Source organism: Mobula birostris, chromosome 28 (assembly GCF_030028105.1).
Source record: "Mobula birostris isolate sMobBir1 chromosome 28, sMobBir1.hap1, whole genome shotgun sequence".
Lineage (NCBI taxonomy): Eukaryota > Metazoa > Chordata > Chondrichthyes > Myliobatiformes > Myliobatidae > Mobula > Mobula birostris.
Genome location: NC_092397.1, coordinates 37,119,823 through 37,147,092, shown reverse-complemented (window position 1 = coordinate 37,147,092; position 27,270 = coordinate 37,119,823).

Here is a 27,270-nt window from a genome sequence, read left to right as displayed (position 1 = left end):
CAAGAGTTCTTCCAACAGATGATAAAAAATTAAGACATAGGAACAGATTTAGGCCATTCAGCGGTTTGTGTCTGCTTAACCATGCAGTCGTAGCTGATCTGTTATCCCTCTCAAGCCCATTCTCAAGACTTGTCTCCGTAAACTTTTTTTTTACTCCTTGGCTAATGAATAACTTATGAAGCTCTACATAGAATAGACTCAATGACACGGGATCCACGCAACTGTGGCCAAGAATTCTACATATGCACTACTCTCTGGCTAACGAAATTCCTCCTGGTCGCTGTTCTATACGGATGCCACACTATTCCAAGATCTTACCCTCTGGTCCGAAACTCACCCACTATAGGAAACATCTTCTCCATATCCATTCGATCTGAACCTTTCAATGCATCTTTCCCTTCATCCTTCTGAACTTCAGCAACTATAGGCCCAGAGCTATCGAATACCCCTCATATGTTAACCGTTTCATTCCCGGAATCATTCTTGTGACGCTCCTCTGGACATTCTCCCATATCAGCACATCTTTTCGTAATTAGGAAGGCCAAAACTAGTCACGATAGTACGTGCGGTCTGACCGATGCCTCATAAATCCTCAGCAGCACAACCCTGTTCTCATATTCTAATCATATTAAAATAAATGCTAACATTGCATTTAACATCATTACCAACAACTCAACTTGCACTAATCACTCGTTCTGATTAGTAGTGCAGCAGGGGGTAGAGTTGGGAGTCTTGTTATTCATTATTGTAATAAATTGTTTGTACGCAGATGCACAACTTTGTCGGTGTGGATGACACGGTGATCCAGATGGTCTGTAACTACCCGATCACACCACCCCCTCAGACGGTTTGTTCCAAATTGTAGCCTTCCGCTGGGTGAAAAAGGAAAGTCTTCCTCAGGTCCCGCTTAAAACAGACACTCCTCTTCTTAAAACTCATGTTGTACATACCTAGGTCTGGAATCCGCAAAAAGGACCCTTCATCCCAATTGATCTATGCCTACCTAAGCTAGTCCCATTTGCCTACATGTGGCCCATATCCCTCTGAACCAGTCCTACCCATGAACATGTTGGAATGTCAGTTAATCCAGTATCTGAACCCACCGCTGCCTGTTTCTTTGGTAACTTTTTCCACATAACTATCACCTTCTGTCCCTCATGTAAACTTTACATCTTTCTCCAATCACTTTCATTCTCTGCCCTGCACTGTCTGTTATGCTGAGTGTTCTCCCCAGTCTTCAGTGTTCTTTCCCTACCACATGCTTCTCATTGTTTCAGTGAAACTAACAGCGCCCCTTCACACCCAGGAATCCGTGAATCCGCCGCCCTTGCCCTTTTCCTTTTCAGGAATACGGTGAACTGGAACTTTCAGTAGTTCACTCTGAAATGACACCCATTTCCCAAATATGGATTTACCTGCAGGTAACATCCCCACATATACATTTGCCAGATTGTGTCTATGATAATAAAATGTGCCTTAATTTCTGGACTGTTCTTAACCTTCTGCCCCTTTCCAGCTTAATGACATTCTTCCTATAAATGGATTACCAGACCACCGTACAATACTTTCTGGTCTCAACAATGAATTATATATTTTCAACACCAAGTCCATGTTCCAGATTGATTCGAAGCATCCTAAATTTTGTGCTGACTCATCTCAAAGTCTTCATCCATTGACACTTCATCCACCTCCCTGTCCTATACTAACTAGGACTATCAATGTACTGGCATAATAAGCTCTTCTGGATGCAATTCAAAAATTCCACCTCTTATCGTTTTACACAATGTTGGTTCTGTTAATTTTGTTGAAATACCCCATTGCTGTAACGCTGTTCCCATGATATCTCTGTGATTTGCCAAACGATTTGTTTCTCAATCTCCCATTAGCTACTGAGTGATTTACTGTAAAATTCCAGCAATGTGATTGCTATTTTATTTATTTGTAAACTCTACTCACACAGCTGCATGTGAAAAATCTTCTGAGACATCCTCCCTCAGTGATGAACTCCTTGGTTAATAATGCAACATTCCCTCCTCCACATTTTTTCATTCGACCCTGTCACATGTGAACCGTCTACACCTGGAGTGCGGAGTCTCAGTTGCTGCCAATCTTTCACTCAGACTCAGAGATTTGCACAGGGCAGAAACTCAGCCATACTGACGAAGATTTGCATCAGAGAGTCCCATTTATCTGTGTTTGGTCCCTATCGCTCTAAACCTCTCTGATCCATGTACCTGTCAGAATGTCTGTTAAGCAGTGAAATTGTGTTCTCCCGTGCAGCCTCCTGTGGCAGCTCGTAACATATACCCACCACCCTCTGAGTGGAAAGATTTGCCCCTCGTCCCATTTGAATCTTTCTCCTTACATATTACCAAACTATTCTGCCTTTATTCATTTCTTAATCACTTTCTTCCTATAAGTGAGTGTTCAGAACTGCACACAATACATTGTGGTCTCACCAATACCTGTACAGTTACCTCGTGAAGTCCCATCTCCTGTATTCCAAACTCTGAAGAATGTCTTCCTCACCACCCTGTCTACACTCTCATAGAACCTTTCTGTTGCCCAACACTCTTGAGGACTTGACTCATTGCCACGGATACATATGTCGGTACGCCTGGTTAAATATTTTTCTGTCACTGAGGCTCACTCAGATATGACATTACAGTATAAAAAACAGCACAGTATATGTCTCGGCTGAACACAGTGCCAATTTAAACTAAATCTCTTCTGTCTCTTCAATGTCACTATCATATCTGCTTCCACCACTCCCCATGACAATCCATACCAGGTTCCGCAACTTGTTAAATAAAACTAATCTACTAACATTGTATATCATCTTTAAATTATCACCTTGTCACTTTAAAGACATGCATTCTCGAATTTGACAAGTCCACCCTTGGAAAATGATTCTGACTGTTCACCTAATCTACAGCTTACGAAGTTTTATACAATTCTGTCAGTAGTCCCCTCAGCTTCCTTCACTCCAGGGAAAAGTCCCATCATGTCCGATCTTTCCTTGCAAGTCAAGCCCCCAGACCAGTCAACATTCTTGTGAAACCTTTCTTTAACTTTACAGATTAATCACATCCTACCTCTCATGTGGTGACCAGAAGAGCACAGCGTACTTCTGGTGTGACCTTATTAATGATTTCTACAACTGTAACATGATGTCCCAACTCCTCTATGAGCCTTTGCCAATGAAGAGAACCTTGCTATTCATCTTCTTCACAAAATTGTCCGCCTGTGTTGCGACTTTCAGAAAACTTTGTGCCTATAACCCAAGGTCTCTTTCTTCACTATCACTCCCCATTAACACAGTCATTTACTCTGTATGTCCTGGCCTGCTTTAACTTCCCAAAAACCATCACCTTGCAGTTGTCTGACACTAACAACACCTCTCTGTTCCTCTGTATCAATGACACAGCAAAAAATAAACACGAACCATTCACCACTCACTACACCTGTTCGCTGTTTGTGTGTAACTTGTACAAGACAACACCAGGACACATCTGTATTTCGTTCATATGCAGTTTGCCTTTTGTTTCTTCCTACCACTGTACACACAATTAGTGTTTAACACATCATACTACATTTGACAAGTATTCTCTTGCTCACCCAGACTCTCGAAATCCTGTTGTAGAGACCAAATGTACTATCACAACATTACCCTCAGCATATTCCCTGTCTTTAACCAACAGCCCTGGAGCCCTCACACTTTGCCTATTCCACAAGGTGAATAATATCATTCATAAGTAATTGACAGACTCGCATTTACCCCTGCCCTCTTAGACAACCCATTAGCACCTCTGCCCAGGCCGCCATGATTTCAGTATTAATAGTAAATAATCGAGGTCGAGGACTAATGCCGGGGATACTCCAATAGTTACTTCCTCCCATCCTGAAGCAGATCTGTTAATTTAGTTTCTGTATTCTATGTGAACGCCAGTCTAATATCCCCTAGACCTATGATTTCTGATGTCCTGCATCAGTATTTCAGGTGGCATCTTTTCCAATGCTTTCTGAAAATCTAAGTCCACCACATCTAAAGGTTCCCTTCCAAAATTTAGAAGCACTCTTTTAATGTTGGTTAAGCATACGTTATCTTTCACGCAGTGAGCTGACAGGGTCTCAAACTGGGCCGCAGATAGACATATGGTGATAAAACCTTTTGGCACAATGACCTTCATAAATCAATGCACTAAGTATGATGGCTGGGATGTTTTGTTGCAGTTGTATAAGATCTGAGATCACATTGTAATATCATGTTTAGTTTTGGTCAGGCTGTTACGGAAAAGATGCAATTAAGCTGGAAATATGACCATGGAAGTTTAAAAGGTCAATGTTGGTACACAAACGACTGAGTTATGAAGAGAAGTTGATCAGTTTTAGGGTTGTTTTCCTCACAATGTGGGAGAATGAAGGGCATTATTATAGATGTGTATGAAATAATTAAGGTCACAGATAGGGTGAATGCACAGAGGTATTTTAACAGGGAATTTGGAATGGGGAATTAGAGGGTACTAGATTGTGACAGATAAAGAGATGAAATAGGAATCGGACAGGCAATTCCTTACAGCCAGACGGCGGTCAGTATATGGAACCAACTGCCGGAGGAAGCGTTGAGGCCGGTGCATTAACCAGATTAAAAAGATTCAAAAGACCTGGATGCAGATAGTAAAGGTTTACTTTAGCCAGGTATAGGTGCAACTTAAATGGGAGCTTTGGTTGGCATGGATCCGGTTGGCTGAAAGACCGATTTCCATGCAGTGTGATGCTACAAATCTAAACCATGTGGACTCGGGTTGATGACTTCTTTCAATGACCTACTACTTATTTATAGATCACAGAATCCAACATCTTTCTGACAAAAGATGAGACATTAGCTGTTACACTGACATACATTTGCCTTCTTCCATTCTTATACAATTGACACATTTGAGATTTTCCACTTCACTGAGACCTTCCTAGAACACAGTGAGTTAAAAAACTTCAGCTTAGTTCCCCAGTTTCTCTCCAGCAACTTCCTATAAAACCATTGAATGCAGGTCGTTGGGACCTGGTGACTTTTACTTTTAATTTCATTAGTTTTTCTCTCATTGCGATGGTAAATTATTGCACTCTATTGAAAAGTGAACAATGTTCACAGTGTTGAGTTTAACACTACAATTTCCATTTCAGTTTCTGCCATTGAGTCTCTTACGATTGTTTCCAGAAGTATTCTCAGTCCACTGGTCTACCTCCAGGCCTTGGCAATTTCTATGTTCTAGCACTTAGTATTTCCCTTGATCTCGTTTTTTGACCAGAGATGCTTTATCTTTCTCCTGGATCCTTCTGTTTAATTGGCATTAATAACTGCTGAGCATTTAAATATCTGCCACTGCTTATGTACTGATCTGTCCCTGACCTGTTTACCCCATCCACCCACATCTGAAATTGCCTGTTCCTGGGTAGGTTCTGTAATATATTTCTGTCTGCAACAGTCCCTGTCGACTCCACATATTTCTCTTTCGAGCCATTTCTCTAGTTTTATTAGTTTTATCAACACAGAGATCAAATTCGCCTATGATAATCACACAGTTCCGTTTTTAACTCCCTTGGAAAACTTTCTCTCTCGTGCTCTGTCTCATGAAGCGGCAATGGATGAGGGTGCAGAGACCACTTGCACCCATGTTGTCTTTCCCCGCTCTTCATTGTCTCTACATGTTTGTCACCCCTCACCATTCCATGATGAACACGGTCGCCCGCCTTCTTTCACTTTTGCTGATTAGTGTGGTTCATTGTTAATTAGTTAGATAAACCTATCACTCCCATTGGAGCACAGGCCACTGACAGTACAACACCAGAGACCTCTTTGCTGTGACTGTATTTCAAAATGTCCCCAGGTGCAGTACCCGTCTTCGTGGTGGATCCACCCTCTCCCAATGATGAGGTCTTAGGAGCTTCTGTAGCTCTGGGTTTTTGTGGTATTGGTTTGCTGAGGATCGGATGTCCAGTTCCTCGATTTCCAACCGGGATTTTTACCGTCCATGAGACAGCACTGGAACATTGAATATGTTGGAACACTGAGAACCCACTCCCAGTCCACCTGCAATCATCTCCGTGCAATAACTGTACAATCAACCACATTTCTCATAATACAGTTCTTGCATTCATTCATCCTATCTATACTCTTCATATTTCTGTATACCTCTGTCAAATCTCCATCATTCCCATACGCTCCATGGAAGAACATCCAGGCAATAATGGTAAAATGCATGGAAATCATCCTTGATCTTGCTCACCAAGGAGATTTCAGGTTTCCCCTTTTTTTGGGATTTTCTAATCACCTGTTTGAGCAATTTTTCCGCTATATTTGTATTCAATGAGGATACAGTCCGATTTTAGATTCCTGAACCCCTTTAAGTATGCTGTGGAAGGCTCCAAAAGCACAGATCTGCTTGCATATTGGGCTCCTTCTCGTGACTGTATTTTCATTTTCTCTTTACTATCTGGTACCACAACTGTTTTAGAAAACAATGAAAACACAGAAAACCTACACAATGCAGCCCTTCAGCCCACAAAGTTCTGCCGAACACGTCCCAACCTTAGAAATTACTAGGTTTACCCATAGCACTCTATTTTCTAAGCTCCATGTACCTATCCAAAAGTATCTTAAAAGACCATACTTATCCGCCTCCACTGCTGTTGCTGGCAGCCCATTCCACGCACTCACCACTCTCTGAGTAAAATACTTAGCTCTGACATCCCCTCTGTACCTCCTCCCCAGCACCTTAAACCTGTGTCCTTTTGTGGCAACCATTTCAGCCCTGGGAAAAAAGCCTCTGACTATCCACACGATCAGTGCCTTTCATCATCTTATACACCTCTGTCAGGTCACCTCTCATCCTCCGTTGCTCCAAGGAGAAAAGGCCGAGTTCACACAAGTGATTCTCATAAGACATGCTCCCCAATCCAGGCAACATCCTTGTAGTTCTCCTCGGCACCCTTTGTTTAACTTCCACATCCTTCCTGTAGTGGTGCGACCAGAACTCAGCACAATACTACAAGTGGGGTCTGACCAGGGTCCTTTATTTCTGCAACATTACCTCTCGGTCCCTAAATTCAATTCCACGATTGATGAAGGTCAAAACACCGTACGCTTTCTTAACCACAGAGTCAACCTGCGCAGCTGCTTTGAACGTCCTATGGACTTGGACCCCAAGATCCCTCTGATCCTCCACACTGCCAAGAGTCTTTCCATTAATACTGTATTCTGTCATCACACTTGACCTACCAAAATGAACCCCTTCACACTTATCTTGGTTGAACTCCATTTGCCACTTCTCAGCCCAGTTTTGCATCCTATTAATGTCCCGCTATAACCTCTGACTGCCCTCCACACTATCCACAATACCTCCAACCTTTGTGTCATCAGCAAACTTACTAACCCATTCCCCACTTGTTCATACAGTTCATTCATAAAAATCACGAGTAATAACGGTCCCAGAACAGATCCCCGAGGCACTCCACTGGTGACCGATGTCCATGCAGAATATGACTCATCTACAATCACTCTTTGCCTTATGTGGGCCAGCTAGTTCTCGATCCAGAAAACAATGTCCGCTTGGATCTGATGCCTCCTTACTTTCTCAATAAGCTTTGCATAGGGTACTTTACCTTACTTGCTGAAATTCATGTACACTGCATCTACAGCTCTCCCTTCATCAATGTGTTTAGTCACATTCTTAAAAAAATCCAATCAGGGTGGTAAGCACGACCTTCTCTTGACAAAGCTATGCTGACTATTCCTAATCATAGGAATCATAGCTCTCCAAATGTTCATAAATCCTGCCTCTCAGGATCTTCTCCATCAACTTAACAACCACTGACTTAAGACTCACTGGTCTATAATATCCTGTGCTATCTCTACTTTCTTTCTTTAATAAAGCAATAACATCCGCAACCCGCCAATCCTCCGGAACCTATCCCGTCCCCATTGATGATGTAAAGATCACCGCTAGAGGCTCAACAATCTCCTCCCTCGCCTCCCTCAGTAGCCTAGGTTACATCTCATCCGGTCCCGGCGACTTATCCAACTCGATGCTTTCCATAAGCTCCAGCACATTCTCTTTCTTAATATCTACATGCTCAAGCTTTTCAACCTGTGGCACGTCATCACTACAATCACCAAGAATCTTTTCCACAGTGAATACTGAAGTTAAGTATGTATTAAGTACCTCTGTTATTTCCTCAGATTCCTTACACTTTTTCCCACTGTCACACCTGCTAGGTCAATTCTTTCAAGTTTTATCCTCTTGTTCTTCACATACTTGTAGAATGCCTTGGGGTTTTTCTTTAATCCTGCTCACCAAGGCCTTCTCGTGGCCCCGTTCTGGCTTTCCCGATTTCCTTCTTCAGGTCCTTCCTATTAGCCTTATAATCTTCTAGATCTCTAACGTTACCTGGATGGGGGACACACTGAAACTTGGTTCAACCTCGGCAGGGGTGTTCTGCTACTGGAGAGGGAGGGGCCGGGTTGGGTGAGAAAGCCTCTCAATTATTTCAGTTGCTACTGATTAATGTGTAGTAATCTAATAGAACACTACTCCAGGCATTGACTTTGAATGGGAAGAATGAAAAGGCTTTGCATGGTTTATTCTTGTATCATTTTTTGTGCATAAAAATCATTTGTTAATGATCTGTACCCGACTGTGTAGCTGTAGAATGATGTGAGTATAGATGTGCATAGCCCAGCTCTCTTCGGCCTCATGAGAAAGTCATATTTTTTTTTGTTGTAATTCATTTGCCACTCTGTGACCCTGTTCCCCAAATGATCAGAATCTCCATGTAATCTAGATAACCTTCTTCATCAGCAACAACATGTCTGAACTTATTGATCAAGTCTTGTGCATTTGCATACAAATAATTTATGAAAATCATGAACAACAAGGCTCCCAGCTCTTTCCCCTGTAGCACATCACTAATCAGTAGTCTCCATTCTGAGAAAGTTTTATTAACATCCAAACATCTGTGAAAGTCTCTTTGCACCTTTGTTCTTTTGGATTTTTAACCTGCTTAGAAAAAGGCCCACGTCATTACTGCTTATATACATGACTATACAGTTCCCTGCATGACATTCTATCTGCCACTTCTTTGTCCATTCTCACAATCTGTCTGTCCTTCTGCAGATTCCCTGCTTCCTCAACACTACCTAACCCCCACCTATCTTCGAATTGTCTGCAAACTGGAATGAGAAGCCATTAATTCTGTCCTGCGACATGAAAGGAGGTGACCCAGCAGTCCCGAGCATCCGTCACACCTGAGCGCATCCACCTCACCTGTCAAGCCGCTTGCATCGAGTTCAAACTCATTGTCTTTCCTCTCTTTTGTCTGTACTCCTGTCTATCCTGTTTACCGAATGAGCTCTCATTGGCGACAGTATTATCTCCTGCTCAGGGTCACACTGACTGCAACTCACATTTACACTATTCTGAGTATCACTCACAAATCTACAGGATACTGGTTCCCCTCCAGTTCAGGAGCAATCCATCTCTTCTGTACATGTCGCTCTACCACAGAAGAAATTGCAGTGATCAAAATTCTTGGTAGTCTCTGGAGTAATTTACATGGTTAGCACAATATTATGGACCAAAGGATCTGTTCTGTGCTATAAATTTCGTTTTTTTTAAAATTTATTTGGATAAGGAATTCACAAGTATCATGAACTTTTTTTCACATGTATAACCTTGTCCACTTTTATATAAATCTATAATTATTTATACATTCCTAAGTACACATTAAGATGATATAAAAATAAATTAGACACTTAAATAGATAATTATGTGCAGTTGAAATTCTACTCTATTAGGCTAAGTAATGATATTAGTTGTTAAGAAAAATAGTAATAATAGTGGATTAATAATAATTTCCATATATCTCATCTGGACCATTTCTTCCTGGTCCAAAATATTGTATTTAAGGCTATGTAACTACCATTGTAGGTGTTTATATCCTAACTTGTTCATGTTTGCTCCTACCCCCAAACATAATTATCCAATTCCTATGTACATATTTACTTAATTTTATCATTTTTTTATTCCTTTCTCAATTTTTTTTCTTTTACCTGTGTTAATTCTCCATTTTCCAAAAAAAAATAAAAACAAAAACAGTGAACATTTAGACCAGGGGTGCTTATGTTAGCAATGTTTCTGTGTTGATGAGAAGAGCAGTATAAATCATTAGGAGAGTCATCTAAAGTCTGCTCGCTTCGGGGTTATATATTCAATCCATTTATTCCAAATTTGATTTTTTTTTCTTTTTGAATTCTCAGACAGTAAGTTATCTTTTCCATTTTAAATATTTCCGAGATAATTTCGTGCCAATCTTGTAATGTAGGTGGTATTGGATTTAACCACTTTCTAGTGATTGATTTCTTACTTGCCACTAAAAAGGCCTGCAGCAACTTTATATCTTTCTTCTGTTCAAGAAACAATACATGCCCCAAATAGAGCGTCTCAAAGTTCAGAGGTATCTGGGTCTTAAGTACCTTAACTAATGTTCTACGAATACCTTTCCAATATAAACCTAATTTAGGGCAATCCCAGAAAATATGGAAATAATTAGCCTCCTTGGAGCCGCTCCTTCTCCAACATGTCACCGTTGTCTCTTTATGTTTTTCCTGATATGGGGTCTTGAAGTATCTTATAATATTTTTCCAACAATGTTCTCTCCAAGTCAAAGAATTAGTCGAAGACCACTAAAGCTGCATGTTTTCCCCCAAGCCTCCTCTGAAAGTATCAACCTCGCTTCTTTCTCCCACTTCTCTTTAATATACAATGTGTTTACATTTTTAGCATGGGAGAGTGCATTATATAATCGAGAAACTGATTTAATTGGTATTGAACTGCAAGCCGAATTCAGAACTTTGAAAAATTCTAATTCTACTGTTAATAGTCTGTATATCTACAACTCTGGTTAACATAGTGTCGTACTTCAAGGTACCTAAAAAAAAAAAAAAAAAAAAAAGTCATTGTGTTAAAATACATTAGCACGGAGAAGTCCCTGGGGCCTGACGGAACATTCCCCAGGCTGCTCCACGAGGCGAGAGAAGAGATTGCTGAGCCTCTGGCTAGGATCTTTATATCCTCGTTGTCCACGGGAATGGTACCGGAGGATCAGAGGGAGGCGAATGTTGTTCCCTTGTTCAAAAAAGGTAGTAGGGATAGTCCGGGTAATTATAGACCAGTGAGCCTTACGTCTGTGGTGGGAAAGCTGTTGGAAAAGATTCTTAGAGATAGGATCTATAGGCATTTAGAGAATCATGGTCTGATCAGGGACAGTCAGCATGGCTTTGTGAGGGGCAGATCGTGTCTAACAAGCTTGATAGGGTTCTTTGAAGAGGTGACCAGGCATATAGATGAGGGTAGTGCAGTGGATGTGATCTATGTGGATTTTAGTAAGGCATTTGACAAGGTTCCACACGGTAGGCTTATTCAGAAAATTAGAAGGCATGAGATCCAGGGAAGTTTGGCCAGGTGGATTCAGAATTGGCTTGCCTGCAGAGGGTGGTGGTGGAGGGAGTACATTCAGATTGGAGGATTGTGACTAGTGGTGTCCCACAAAGATCTGTTCTGGGACCTCTACTTTTCGTGATTTTTATTAACGACCTGCATGTGGGGGTAGAAGGGTGAGTTGGCAAGTTTGCAGACGACACAAAGGTTGGTGGTGTTGTACATAGTGTAGAGGATTGTCAAAGATTGCAGAGAGACATTGATAGGATGCAGAAGTGGGCTGAGAAGTGGCAGATGGAGTTCAACCTGGAGAAGTGTGAGGTGGTACACTTTGGAAGGGCAAACTCCAAGGCAGAGTACAAAGTAAATGGTAGGATACTTGGTAGTGTGGAGGAGCAGAGGGATCTCGGGGTACATGTCCACAGATCCCTGAAAGTTGCCTCACAGGTGGATAGGATAGTTAAGAAAGCTTATGGGGTGTTAGCTTTCAAAAGTCGAGGGATAGAGTTTAAGAGTCGCGATGTAATGATGCAGCTCTGTAAAACTCTGGTTAGGCCACACTTGGAGTACTGTGTCCAGTTCTGGTCACCGCACTATAGGAAGGATATGGAAGCATTGGAAAGGGTACAGAGGAGATTTACCAGGGTGCTGCCTGGTTTAGAAAGTATGCATTATGATCAGAGATTAAGGGCGCCAGGGCTTTACTCTTTGGAGAGAAGGAGGGTGAGAGGAGTCATGATAGAGGTGTACAAGATAATAAAAGGAATAGATAGAGTGGATAGCCAGCACCTCTTCCCCAGGGCACCACTGCTCAATACAAGAGGACATGGCTTTAAGATAAGGGGTGGGAAGTTCAAGGGGGATATTAGAGGAAAGTTTTTTACTCAGAGAGTGGTTGGTGCGTGGAATGCTCTGCCTGAGTCAGTGGTGGAGGCAGATACACTAGTGAAGTTTAAGAGACTATTAGACAGGTATATGGAGGATTCTAAGGTGGGGGCTTATATGGGAGGCAGGGTTTGAGGGTCGGCACAACATTGTGGGCCGAAGGGCCTGTACTATGCTGTACTATTCTATGTTCTAGCCCATGTTTGTCTTGCAGGATTGGAAACTTTGTAATACTCTTTCATGTAAAAATGAAAGGTAGGTTGGAAGACCTTTCTTTATCCATAGTTCAAATCTTTTATTTCCTCTGTTGGGAAGGAATTCGGTATCATCTGCACACCATCTGAAAAGTCTTAACATGTTATTGATTCCACATGAACTAACCACCTTCTGCTGTAATTTTAATGTAAGATTTATCCAACTGTTTTTAAACTTTTCCAATTGGCCCATCAATCCTTTGTCTGCTATTGAGGCCTGTAGAGAAAAACTGTCAACCAATCCAAATTCTATTTCCTTCCATCTAGCCTTCTATTCCCTATTACACCAATATGACAGAGGGGTTATCTGTGAAGCATAAAAAATAATTTCTCAAGCAAGGAAGTACGATACCTCCTCCTTCCTTCCCTAACTGAAGGTGTTATATCGAATTTTAGGTTTCTTTCCTTGCCAGATAAAGCGGGAGATCCATTTGTCCCATTCCCTGAATTGATTATCATCCATCTCCACAGGTAAAGTTCGGAAAAGATAGAGTAACTGAGGGAGGATATTCATTTTTATGGTATTTATCCTTGAATTTAAACTTAAAAGGGGATAAGATTACATCTATGCATTTCTGCTTTTATCTCTGAAATTAATGGCCTATAATTTACCTGTGACAGTGTTGAAAGATCCTTCGGCAGGGTTATTCCTAAATATTTTAATGATTTACCTTCCCACTTAAGATCATATGTATCCTGCAGTTTTTTGGATGGTGTATAATTTAGGGACATAAGCTGCGTTTTCTTTACATTTATTTTATAACCTGATATTTTCCCAAAGTCATCCAACAGTGTAAACAATCCTATAAATGATCTTTCTGGTTCACTCAGATAGACAAAAACATCATCTGCGAATAACGCCACTTTCTGTTCAATCCCTGCCACCTTGATACCTGTTACGATTTCGCTCTGTCTTATTAGTTGGGCAAGCGGTTCAATGTAAAGTGCAAAAAGGAGAGGAGAAATTGGGCATCCCTGTCTAGTGCCTCTCTGTAGAATAAATGAGTCAGAGAGGTCCCCATTTATGTTAATTCGGGCTGTTGGGCTGTCATATAAAGTCTGGATTACTTTAAATGACTTTTCTTGAAAGCCGAATCTTCCTAACACTCTGTATAGGAATGCCCAACTAACTGAATCAAAAGCTTTCTCAGCGTCTAATCCCACTACCATTGTCTCTGTCCCGTTCTTAGTAACCTGTTCTAGTATGTGTAGAGTTCTCCTTATGTTGTCCTGTGTTTGTTGAATAAATCCAGTCTGGTCTAAGTGGATTAGGCCAGGTAAATGCTTTCTCAATCTGCGCGCTAATATAGATGTAAATAATTTGTAATCTAAATTAAGAACGCTAACTGGCCGATAATTACCACATTCTAGTTTATCTTTACCCTCTTTAGGAATATCTGAAATAATCGCTTCTCTCCAGGAAGGTGGAGTTTCTCCTCTTTGCAAGATCTAATTAAAGGTGTTAAGTAGTAATGGGGCTAACTGTGACTTCAGCGATTTGTACCACTCTGAGGTAAACCCATCAAAACCTGGAGACTTTCCAGCCTTTAATCTAGAGATGGTCTCATTCAGTTCTTTGGCCGTTACTGGTTCTAATAGGCATTCCTTTTGTAAATCTGTAAGTTTGGGAAGATCTAAAGAATTCAATAAAGTGTCTATATAGGGCTCATTGGAGGCCCTGGGATTGGGAGTACAGCTCTCGATAATATGTTTCAAAACTCTCTTGAATTTTCCCTATTGCACTCTCCACAAGCTTTGTCTTTGGATTCTTTATTTTATGAATTGTATTGTCTGCTTGTTGTTTACGTAATTTATATGCTAATAATCTAGTTGATTTACCTCCTACTTCATAATTCTTTTGTCTCGGGTAAAGAAAATTTCTTCGAGTTTCCAATGTATAAATATCATTAATTTCACTTTGCAATTTCTTAATTTCCTGTTTTAACTTAGAATTACTTTTGTTGCTATCTACAACGTGAAGTTGTTTTAATTTTCCTTGAAGGTCTGCTAATTTTTGTGCATTGATTTTTTTCATGTGAGTGGTAATGGAAGTAATTTTCCCTCTCAGTACAGCTTTCAATGTATCCCATAAGATCACTGGTGATGCTTCTCCCGTGTCATTAAGGTCTAGGTATTCTTTGATTTCTCCCCTTAATCTCTCCAATATTTTCGGGTTATTGAGTAGATGTGAATTTAGCCTCCATAGTGTTTTCCTCATTTTCCTTTCCAGGATTAGAGACATAGAGACTGGGCTATGATCCGACAGATCACTTGTTGCAATATTACAGTCTTCTATCCTGAGTCTATCTGTATTAAAGATAAAGAAATAGTCTATCCTTGAATAGGCTGTATGAGGGGAAGAGTAAAGTGTATAATCTTTACTAGTGGGGTGTAATCCCCTCCACACATCTATAATACCCAACTTCTCCATCAATAAATTCATTTTCCGAGTCAGAGGTTTATTCTGAGTAACTATTTTTGAAGAATCTAATGCAGGATTTAACCTAATATTAAAATCCCCTCCACAGATTACTACCCCTTGAGAACTGACCATTAGGTCAACATGTGTCTATAAAATGACCATTCACAACCTGATGGAGGGTAAACATACAGCAATGCTATTTCTGTACCTTCTATTCTTCCTGTAATTTTTACAAATCGTCCATCTTTGTCTTTAGTCTCTGAAATATGTTCATAATTAAGAGTACTTGATATTAAAGTAACTACCTCTCTTTTGTGGCTCAATTTATATGATGAATAAAATACATGCTTAAAGCCCATTCTTTTTAATTTTTCATGTTCGGATTGGCTCATATGTGTTTCCTGGACGAAAGCTATTTGTGCCCTTTTTTTTTAATTTAGACATAAACTTATTTATTTTAATTGGATTCAAAACCCCATTAGCATTATAGGAAATTATTTTTAACAGCTGAATTTTCATTTTTCTCTAGTTAAAAAAAAACACTCGCCTTTTCTAACCAAACAGTAAGCAATCCCTTCTCAACAGTAAACCAAAATATATAACCACACCCTAGATATTCTTGAACGTATAACATTTGAAAATTTTCCCCGACTTCCAACAGTGAGGCCTGAGCACCGACCCGCCTCAGTTCAGAGGGATAACCTCTATCTTCACCCTGTGTTAGAGGGCCCTCCGCAGTTTGAATAATCATAGAGAATTTTCTCCTATTTATGTCTCGACCATATTGCTATCATTCAAGTTATTCCGTCTATTTTATTTTCAGATACCAGCTTTCATTTTACCTTTAAGTCCGATTTACTCTTTTCAGTCATTTCTCTTAATTAATCTATACTATCTGTGCGTTCGCGTCTGAATATTTGCAGCTTTTCCTTGTAGTTTGACCCTCTGGTTCGTGTGGAACGTCCTCGCCGCACTGGCTGCCACGACTTCTGCCGAATCCTCTCCAGTAGCGATTCCGGTTGGCTGATAACTTTAACAGGTAGTCCCCGGTCCGCCAGGTCCGACGTTGCCTCCTCCGCCCTAGCGTAAGTTTTTGTCCCTTCGTCGTAAAAAACTCTCAGCCGAGCTGGATACAGGTTCTGGAATCTCATGTTGTTCTCCTTCAGGACCCTCCGTGTTTCCGCATATTCCTTCCGTCTGGCAAGGATCCCCGGTGCGTAATCGTGGTCTAAACTGATTTTGCAGTTGCTCCACATGAAATCTTTCTTTTGCCATGCCCGTTTAAGCACCTCTTCCTTCGTTCTGTAACTGAGAAATCTGACTAGAATTGATCTGGGATGGACGCCTGCCGGGGGTAGCGGTGGGCCCTTTCTATCTGTAGGTCTTTTGAGTCCGGTATATCAAGGTTCTCTCTAAGCAGCTTCTCCACGAAGGGAATCATCAATCCGGGTTTATCTGCAGTTCCTTCGGGAACTCCGTAGATCCTCAGATTTTCCTTTCTTGTGCGGCCATCTTGGTCTCTTAGCTTCCACTGGAGCTGCTCTTGTAACTTTAGCATTTCTGCTATCACTTCCTCTGCATTTTGCAGCCTCTCCTCAATTCCTACAATCCTCTCTTCGCCTTCATCTAACTTCAAATTAGTTTTTACTATTTCTCCTTTAATATCTTCCAGCTGCTTGTTGTTATCTTGTCGGAACTGCCGTATCTCTCTGAGAATCAAAGACAGATTCACCGATTCCTCCTCATTATCTCCGTCCTGGCTTGCCGTGCAGGAGCTAGGCCCGTCGCCTTGCTGCTTCTCTTTGTGTTTATCAGCCTTCTGAGCAGACTTTTTAATCTTGTTCTTAGACATCATCCTTGCCCCTTCTATTAACATAGTTATACAATATTAAATATTTGTCTAATTTCGATTTTGGGGCAGTTTACTTTCTTTTTTGTCGAGAGACCTTTTCCTTATGCCACCATTCCCTTGATGACCCGGAAGTCCTCCCGGAATCCACCTGTTAATATATTACACGTGTGAAAATTATCCTCTCACCATAACTCATTGTTTTTATATGTGTTTGAACAAATTCTCCATACATTCGCATACCATACTCTTAATCTCTACAACCTGTAATTTAATTATTAAACTATTGTGGACAAAAACCTTCTGAAAGTCGCAGTAAATGACATAGACCTCTCTAGTGTTATCAGAAATTGAAGTTGCCTATGCATAGACCTGCAACATATTGGTAAAACGTGATTTACCATTTCTAAACCCATGCTGCCTTTCTGCTAACCTAAGACTATAAAACCATAAGAAATAGAAGCAGAATTAGGCCAACTAGCGCACTGGGTCTGCTCGACCATATAATCATGGCTGATCTTTTTCTTCTCTCCGCCACAGCAACATTTCCCGGTCTTCTCCCCATAACCTTTGATGTCATGGCCATTCAAGAACCTATCAATCTCTGCCTTAAATACACGCAACGACCTGGCTTGCACAGATGCACATGGCAAAAGCAATCCACAAATTCACCACCCTCTCGCCAAAGAAATTGCTCCTCTTTTCGGTTTTGAATGGACAGCCCTCTATCCTGAGGGTATGCCCTCTTGTGCTAGACTTTCCCACCATGGCAAACATCCTTTCCACATCTACTCTGTCTAGGCCTTTCCGTCTTCGAAAGGTGTCAATAAGATCCCCGATCATCCTTCTGAATTCCAGTGAGTATAGACCAAGAGCTATCAAACGGTCTTCGTATGATAACCCTTTCATTCCTGCAATCATCCTTATGAACCTCCTCTGCACAATCTCCAATGCCAGCACATCTCTTCTAAGATGAGAAGCAGATTACTCAAGGTGAGGTCTCGCCAGCGCCTTATAAATCATCAGCATCACATCCCTGCTCTTGTATTCTTGACCTCTTGAAATGAATGCCAACGTTGCATTTTCCTTCCTCAACACCAACTCAACCTGCTAGTTAACCTTTAGGGTTTTCTGCACAAGTACTCCCAGGACCGTTTGCATTTCAGATTTTTGGATTTTTCCTCCGTTTAGAAAATATTCTACACATTTATTACTGCTAACAAAGTGCATGATCATGCATTTTCCAACATTGTATTTCATTTGCCACCTTCTTGTCAATCTCTTAATCTGTCGAAATCCTTCCGCATACTATGTGTTTTCTCAACACTACCTACCCCTCCACCAATCTCGGTATCATCTGCAAACTTGGCAACAAATCCATCTATTTCATTATCTGAATCATGTATAGAGAGCCTAAAAAGAAGTGGTCCCAATAATAACTCCTGTGGAACATGACTAGTCACTGGTAGTCAACCAGACAAGGACCCTTTGTTCCCACTTGCTGCATGCCTGTTCTTATCAGATGCTTTTCCAACTCTTTCATTATTAACGCAATAGAAAGGAAGGACATAAGCCAGGAAGATGTGGAATCGATATGGGTAGAGCTGTGTAACACTAAGGGGCAGAAGACGCTGGTGGGAGTTGTGTACAGGCCACCTAACAGTAATAGTGAGGTCGGAGATGGTATTAAACAGGAAATTAGAAATGTGTGCAATAAAGGAACAGCAGTTATAATGGGTGACTTCAATTTACATGTAGATTGGGTGAACCAAATTGGTAAAGGTGCTGAGGAAGAGGATTTCTTGGAATGTATGCGGGATGGTTTTTTGAACCAACATGTCAAGGAACCAACTAGAGAGCAGGCTATTCTGGACTGGGTTTTGAGCAATGAGGAAGGGTTAATTAGCAATCTTGTCGTGAGAGGCCCTTTGGGTAAGAGTGACCATAATATGGTGGAATTCTTCATTAAGATGGAGAGTGACATAGTTAATTCAGAAACAAAGGTTCTGAACTTAAAGAGGGGTAACTTTGAAGGTATGAGACGTGAATTAGCTAAGATAGACTGGCAAATGACATTTAAAGGATTGACGGTGGATATGGAATGGCAAGCATTTAAAGGTTGCATGGATGAACTACAACAATTGTTCATCCCAGTTTGGCAAAAGAATAAATCAAGGAAGGTAGTGCACCCGTGGCTGACAAGAGAAATTAGGGATAGTATCAATTCCAAAGAAGCAGCATACAAATTAGCCAGAGAAAGTGGCTCACCTGAGGACTGGGAGAAATTCAGAGTTCAGCAGAGGAGGACAAAGGGCTTAATTATGAAGGGGAAAAAAGATTATGAGAGAAAACTGGCAAGGAACATAAAAACTGACTGTAAAAGATTTTATAGGTATGTAAAAAGGAAAAGACGGGTAAAGACAAATGTAGGTCCCCTACGGACAGAAACAGGTGAATTGATTATGGGGAGCAAGGACATGGCAGACCAATTGAATAATTACTTTGGTTCTGTCTTCACTAAGGAGGACATAAATAATCTTCCAGAAATAGTAGGGGACAGAGGGTCCAGTGAGATGGAGGAACTGAGCGAAATACATGTTAGTAGGGAAGTGGTGTTAGGTAAATTGAAGGGATTGAAGGCAGATAAATCCCCAGGGCCAGATGGTCTGCATCCCAGAGTGCTTAAGGAAGTAGCCCAAGAAATAGTGGATGCATTAGTGATAATTTTTCAAAACTCGTTAGATTCTGGGACTAGTTCCTGAGGATTGGAGGGTGGCTAATGTAACCCCACTTTTTAAAAAAGGAGCGAGAGAGAAACCGGGGAGTTATAGACCGGTTAGCCTAACGTCGGTGGTGGGGAAACTGCTGGAGTCAGTTATCAAAGATGTGATAGCAGCACATTTGGAAAGCGGTGAAATCATCGGACAAAGTCAACATGGATTTGTGAAGGGAAAGTCATGTCTGACGAATCTCATTGAATTTTTTGAGGATGTAACTAGTAGAGTGGATAGGGGGGAACCAGTGGATGTGGTATATTTGGATTTTCCAAAGGATTTTGACAAGGTCCCACACAGGAGATTAGTGTGCAAACTTAAAGCACATGGTATTGGGGGTAAGGTTTTGATGTGGATGGAGAATTGGTTAGCAGACAGGAAGCAAAGAGTGGGAATAAACGGGACCTTTTCAGAATGGCAGGCAGTGACTAGTGGGGTACCGCAAGGCTCAGTGCTGGGACCCCAGTTGTTTACAATATATATTAATGACTTGGACGAGGGAATTAAATGCAGCATCTCCAAGTTTGTGGATGACACGAAGCTGGGTGGCAGTGTTAGCTGTGAGGAGGATGCTAAGAGGATGCAGAGTGACTTGGATAGGTTGGGTGAGTGGGCAAATTCATGGCAGATGCAATTTAATGTGGATAAATGTGAAGTTATCCACTTTGGTAGCAAAAATGGGAAAACAGATTATTATCTGAATGGTGGCCGATTCGGAAAAGGGGAGGTGCAACGAGACCTGGGTGTCATTATACACCAGTCATTGAAAGTGGGCATGCAGGTACAGCAGGCGGTGAAAAAGGCGAATGGTATGCTGGCATTTATAGCGAGAGGATTGGAGTACAGGAGCAGGGAGGTACTACTGCAGTTGTACAAGGCCTTGGTGAGACAACACCTGGAGTATTGTGTGCAGTTTTGGTCCCCTAATCCGAGGAAAGACATCCTTGCCATAGAGGGAGTACAAAAAAGGTTCACCAGATTGATTCCTGGGATGGCAGGACTTTCATATGAAGAAAGACTGGATGAACTGGGCTTGTACTCGTTGGAATTTAGAAGATTGAGGGGGGATCTGATTGAAACGTATAAAATCCTAAAGGGATTGGACAGGCTAGATGCAGGAAGATTGTTTCCGATGTTGGGGAAGTCCAGAACAAGGGGTCACAGTTTGAGGATAAAGGGGAAGCCTTTTAGGACCGAGATTTGGAAAAACTTCTTCACTCAGAGAGTGGTGAATCTGTGGAATTCTCTGCCACAGGAGGCAGTTGAGGCCAGTTCATTGGCTATATTTAAGAGGGAGTTAGATATGGCCCTTGTGGCTACGGGGATCAGGGGGTATGGAGGGAAGGCTGGGGTGGGGTTCTGAGTTGGATGATCAGCCATGATCATAATAAATGGCGGTGCAGGCTCGAAGGGCCGAATGGCCTACTACTGCACCTATTTTCTATGTTTCTATGTTTCTATATTAATGTTTCCCTTACTTTACCCATAATACACTTTAAGGGTATTGTAAAGAGTTGCAAAGTTCAATGCTGTCACCCTTCTTGTATATGGGAAAAATTTTAGCCCTTTTCAAGTCCTTACGTTTTTCACCAATCCTCACAGAATTTTGAAAAAAAAAATCTTGTTTGGTCCTTGTATTTTTAATCATAGACTTCTTTAAGTACCCTTGGATATATGCTGTCTGACACGGAGATTTATGAAGTTTCAGCATTTTCAACTGAAGCAGGACCTCATTTTCAAAGCTCTCTGAATTACTTTAAGCAATTTTATTTTTCGCTGCACTTGCTGGCTTATTGTTAACGTCTTTGCAGGTGAACACGTTCGCAAAATAAGAGTCATGAATATCCATTATGTACTCCTCTGTATAATGTAGTACTCCACTGTTATTCCAAAGAGAGTTAACTTCCCACTTTACGTTTATTTTAGGACTAATACATTGACAAAATCTCTTGGGGTCTATCATAGCATTATCAGCACTATCTTCTCAACGTGCCTTTGGCAATCTGAATTTCCCATCTGACTATACGTCGCATAATTTCATATGCCCTATCGTTAAAATTCATCATTTATTTTTTCTGTATTCTTTATATAGTTGCCTTTTCTTCAATATTTAATGTATATCTTTTTTTTTCATCCATGTAGTTGATCTGTTGTTTTTTTATTGCCTCTCCTGAGCTTGAGCACGAACATTTTCTGCACTGAATTTATAACCTCATTAAATCGATGCCATTCTTCCTCAACTGACTCAACATCAAGCAGTTTTTTTCCAGTTTGCCTTCTGCGGACTTCCCACTACTGCACAAGCTTTGTCTTTTTAAATTCAATTTAATTGCTTTGATTTTTAGTGATATTCTCGCCCAAAGTACTTAGAAACTCACAATGTTATCATCACTTGTTCTTGAAGCTCAACAACTGCGGACTGAAAATTGTGCTTTGAATGTTACAGTATATCAGATCTAGACAGGCCTCCCCATACTGGGACAAAAAAATAATGCAGTGCATTGCGGTAGTACAAGTTGAAACAGTAACAACTTGCAAAATAAAGTCTAATAGCTGCAGAGAAAGGTAAATCATAAGGTACAAGATGATCATGTGGCAGATTATGAAGCCAATATTTCAACATAAAGTGGTAGTGTCACAGTGTAATGAATGTTGTCATTAAGCCCAGTGGTACGTGCTGTCAGAGTTATTTCTTAATCTTCCTGTAACTTTACATTATTTTCCATTGAGAGATGAAATCATAGAGTTGAATATCTTGTCAAAACGGTTGGTGGATACTTGACAAACAAAGCGGTGAACGTTTACCGTAGGAATATCGGAATACAGATTTGGGGTTCTCATGAAATATTGTCTAATATTGAATTGAGAAGTGCACTTGCACAGAAGAGTGGGGACTCCTTCTCCTAATTTTAATGTCACTATGTCTGTATGTCCCTGGGTGTAATGACCAAGACTGTACACAACGCTTCATATTTGGCCCAACATATGCTTCCATAATTCCAGCTGAGCCACCTGCTCTGGCATTCAGTACCTTCACACACCAAAGGCAAGTTTCTATCTGACTATTAACTGACAGACCAAACTAAGCCCCTCTCTCTGGAAATGTGTCCTCATGCTCTCCAGAGTCCCCTTGCCCCGCTGTGTTTCTTCACATTCCATAATTTGTTATGGATCCCCTGTCCTTGCTTTGACGCTTCAGCTGCATCACCTCACTTCTGCATGGACGTGAAACCTCCAGATTTAAATGGAAAAATATCCATTTATTCATCCACCTAAGACCTTCAAAAATTTTTAAAGTCTCAAACATCACTCATACATTGTTCTGCTCCAAGGAAAGAAAATTCACACAAGAGGGCTACCATTAGAATATTCATTCATATACAGCTTCCAGCTGGGTACAGATCTCGATTACAACCAACGTTTCAATGACAATCTCTGCAAGCTTTTTCAGGGATGTTGCCTAATGGTATCGAGACTTTGGTCATAATCAATACCTCTAACAGGCTAGAATCCGGAGAAGAGTTTTTTTTTGTTTTTTTTTTGGTCAGCTATGTTGGGAAAGCACTAGCTCCTTTTTCATTCATTCATATCTTACCGCTCTAATATTTAGTCAATATTTCGTCTGAATGATCACAGGGAAGATGAGCATGCAATTCCGCCACTGATCGTGAACTCAAGCTCAGTCTTGGAAGGGTACAACAGTCATTGATATGTCCCCGACCATCACCATGGTAACTGCCCTGTGTCATATTGCCTCTTCCCTTCTGTCACTCGTGTTCTCTATTGTTGCGGATGTAGTCCCGAAATTTATCACAGCTTTCCATTAATTCCTTAACTTCAATGATGCCCGTGTCCGGTAGCTTCATCCATTGACGACCACATTGATCATTAAAGGACCTATTCTTTCCTTACTTAACCTTTCCTTAAGATATACTATAACCTCTTCAGAATCTCCTTTACCTGATCTGCCAAAACCATTGAATGTCCTTTCCTTGTCTCATATACTTCTTGTGGAATTCACTTGATCACAGCTGCCAACAAGTGACACATCACCTCCTTTTTCCCTGACCATAGCCTTGTTAACGAGGATTCCCAAATCTGCCAGCATGGTCTTTCAGACTGATAGAAGCACAGTGCCCCAGATCTCTCCCACTGTTAATTTTAGAAGGTTCCTACTTGCCAGGCATTCCCTCACTTGCAAGCAACCCCCTCCCAGTGAACATTTGAAAGTTCCCATCAAAAGCCTTTATACATTGTCCTGATCTTATTTAGAATTTTAAAATGAGGACGACTGCACTGAATTCTGGTTGATTGGGACATATCCGAGCCAGTATATATTGACCCAATTCAGCTTCTTGTCCAATCAGCCGAAGCTTCATGGAAATAGTTAATAAGGCATAAATAAGAGCACATTAACTTTCAGCTAACAAACAAATTATGTGTTTAACTGAAATATAGAACAAATTGGAACTTTAATAATGCTACTATTATACTATAAAATTGTAGTTCCCAATAGTTATCGATGGAGGAATTCATCCACAGAGAACGATGCTGTGTCCTTTTTGATTGAGAGTCAACATATCAGAGCAGACAACTTAAGGAGATAATGGACAGCTGTCAAGCAATGTTTTCGATGTTTGCATCCTTAAAATCTTTATTTTCATTTTAATATTCAAGATGATTATCCATAATTCCTATCTTGTTGAAGTAGTTAAATCATTTAATTTTCTTTTGTGGCCATTTCTGGTATCTCTAAGCTTGAACGCTTGCAACTGCAGATCACAACGGATCTCAAGCGTCTTAATGCCCAATACTCACCAACTATCAGCGACAAAAATCATTGTTTTTTGAACACAAACACATGCATGTGACACTATATCAAACCTTTTTGCTCTAAGTACAGTGGAGCATCTAATGACTGCACAACGTGCACGTGACTGACAGTGGTTGGGAACTGTGTGACAACAGTTTCCTGTCCCAGTTAAGCCACATAGATAACGTGAATCTGAGCTACTTTCTTGATTTGCCTTTGTTCTTTAACAATTGTCCCAAATAAGCAGTCCCGATTAACTAATAGTCCAATTAACTGGAATCACGGTACCTTATAACTAACGATCATGGTCACTGTTCCTGATGTACTCCTGCAGTGACATTGCAGTCTCGTCCTCAGCTGTATTTCCCGAAAGGAGGTCCAGTGGTGTTCGTTTTCTGGTCGGGCCATCTAAATATTGCAGGAGAAGACTTTCTGGGACACATTTTTAAAATGTCTGACCCATCAACAAGTTTCTGAGTGGCAGCCCCAATCAATATGAGGGAAGTTCAAATTAAATTTTCCATCAAAGTGTGTTTCTGTCATGATCTACTCACCTCACCTGTGATCCATTCTTTTGTAGGCATTCTCATCAGCAACAAAGGTACACAATCAATTAAAAACCGCACACGACAAATATGGACAAACAGCCATAAGAGCATAAGATAGAGGAATAGAAGGAGGCCGATTCGTCTATTGAGTTTGCTCCACAAATTCATCATTGCTGATCCATTTCTCTCTCAGCCTAATTTACTGCCTTCTCCTCATAACTTTTCATGCCCTGACTAATCAAGAACCTATCAAACTTTGTGTAAAATATACCCAATTACTTGATCTCCGCAGCAGCCTAGTAATCAGTTTCACAGATTCACCACTCTCTGGCAATATAAATTACTCCTATCTCTGTCTAAATGGATGTCCCTCTTTTCTGAGGCTGTGCTCCCTGGATCTCAACTACCCATCACAGGAAACATCCTCGCGACGTCTATGGAGGCCTTGAAACATTTCATACCTTTCAATGAGATCCCCTCCCCCGCTAAATCCTTCTAATTTCCAGCGAGTACAGGCCCAGAGACAACAATCAGTCCTCTGACCTCCCTCCAATTACAGCTCATCCTTTCTTAGACATGGGCCCTCAACTGCTTACAATACTTCAAGTAATGACTTACCAGCGCCTTTCAAAGCCTAAACATTGCATCCTTGCTTTCCTATTCTCTGGAAATTAATGTTAACATTGCACTTGCCTTCCTCACCTTTGATTGAATCTGCACAAGGAATCCGATGGGCTTTTGCGTCTTTGATTTTTTGAGTTGCTGTCTTCATTTAGTATTCAGTGTTGGTAAAAGTGAAATTGTCACCGTACCTCTCCCGCCCCCCCCCCCCCCACCACCCCCCGTTCATAATTCTTATGATTGAGGGTTTTTAAATCTTCCTTAACCTGGTTGTGTAGGAGTTGGAGCTCCTGTACCTCTTTCTGGATGGCAGCAGCGAGAAGAGAGCATGGACTAGACGGAGGAGACACTTGCTGATGGATGGTGCTTTCCTTTGTAGTTGAAATCACCTACAATTGTAACCCTATAAACCTTGAGCTATTTGCAGTCTTCCTGCATATTTGTTTCTGTAAGTCCCACTGAGGATTAGGGACAGCACAGGACGAATAATATCCAGCACAGGGCTGAGCGATGTCTTCCTGGGCAGGGCGAGGAACTCTGGGACGTGGCTCTTGGACTAGGTTCGTTTAGGCACTTGAGTACAGAGCCGGGTCTCCTTCTTGGAGCGCAGGGCCGGGACCCTCCTAGGACGCAGTCCCTGGACCCTTTCTAGGACGCAGAGCCGGAATGCTTTCGCAGGGCCGGGACGCTTTCAGGGACGCAGGGCCGGGATGACTGCTAAGGATACTTTCCCAGGTGCATGCCGAGGTAACTATCCCTAATTCGAAGGGGAAGGGAACAGTCCAGCAGGAAATCCTTGGTTTTCAGAGGTATTTATGTGTCAATATAAAACGAGGATCAGGTGCCTCGATTAAAGCACTCAATGCAACAAGGGAAGACATGAAACCCCGGAATAAGGATCGATGAATGGGACCATAAACCAGAATGCAGATTTCACGGACCGGACCATGACAAATTTGTTTATTTTGTCAATATAGTGATTAAATTCACCTATGATAATCACACAGTTTACTTCCTAGCTCCCTTTAAGAACTTCCCTACTTGTGTTGTGTTACATGAAGAAGCAATAGATGAGTGTGTATCGACCACTCCCACTCATGTTGTCTTTCCCCGTTGTTCAGTGTCCCTACATATTCGTCAGCCTCCACCATCCCATAATTAACAGCGTCACCCTCCTACTTTCACTTAGGCTGATTCATGTGGAAAATAGTTTGTTAGTTAACCCTGTGGCTCCCGCTGGAGCACAGGCCACTGATAGAGGCTCACGAGAGTCCTCTGTGCTGCGCCAGTCTTTCAAACTGGTGCTGCCCGTCTTCGTGGTGGATCCATCCTCTCCCAGGGATGACGTCTTTGGAGCTTTTGTTGATCTGGGTTTTTACAGGATTCCGGTTGCTGGGGATGGCATGTCCAGCTCTCCTCCATTTGCTTCCCGGCTTCAGATTGTCCATGTGACAATGCTGGAATGTTGAATATGTTGGAATACTGAGGTTCCGCTCCCGGTAAGCCAAAAATATCTCCCTTAATAGCTGTAGATCAAACGCATTTGTCACAATGCAACACCTGCGTTGATTCTCCCTACCTATACACTTCACAATGTTGAATATCTCTGTCA